Source organism: Penaeus monodon, chromosome 29 (assembly GCF_015228065.2).
Source record: "Penaeus monodon isolate SGIC_2016 chromosome 29, NSTDA_Pmon_1, whole genome shotgun sequence".
In the NCBI taxonomy this organism is placed as follows: Eukaryota; Metazoa; Arthropoda; class Malacostraca; order Decapoda; family Penaeidae; genus Penaeus; species Penaeus monodon.
In genome coordinates this window covers 22,102,452-22,102,720 of record NC_051414.1, presented here as the reverse complement: position 1 = coordinate 22,102,720, position 269 = coordinate 22,102,452, and positions in this window count along the sequence as shown.

The following is a 269-nucleotide window of genomic DNA, read 5'->3' as shown; positions in this document are numbered from 1 at the left end:
TTTTTATACCTCGAGGTACAAACTGGCCTAATCAAACTTATACCCAGGATATAAAATAGCCTAGCCTATAACAATCGCGAGTATACTCTGGTCGGGGTATACTACAGGGTCAATTCTCGGCCTACGCAGGGGACGTCTTGTGATTGTGGATGTTGCAGTCACATTATCATCATTATTAGCATAATTGTCACTAAAATATCAATACCATATGAAAAAAAATCATCCCCGCCTTAAACTTTATCTGACATTTCTTATGCCTTAATGTATCT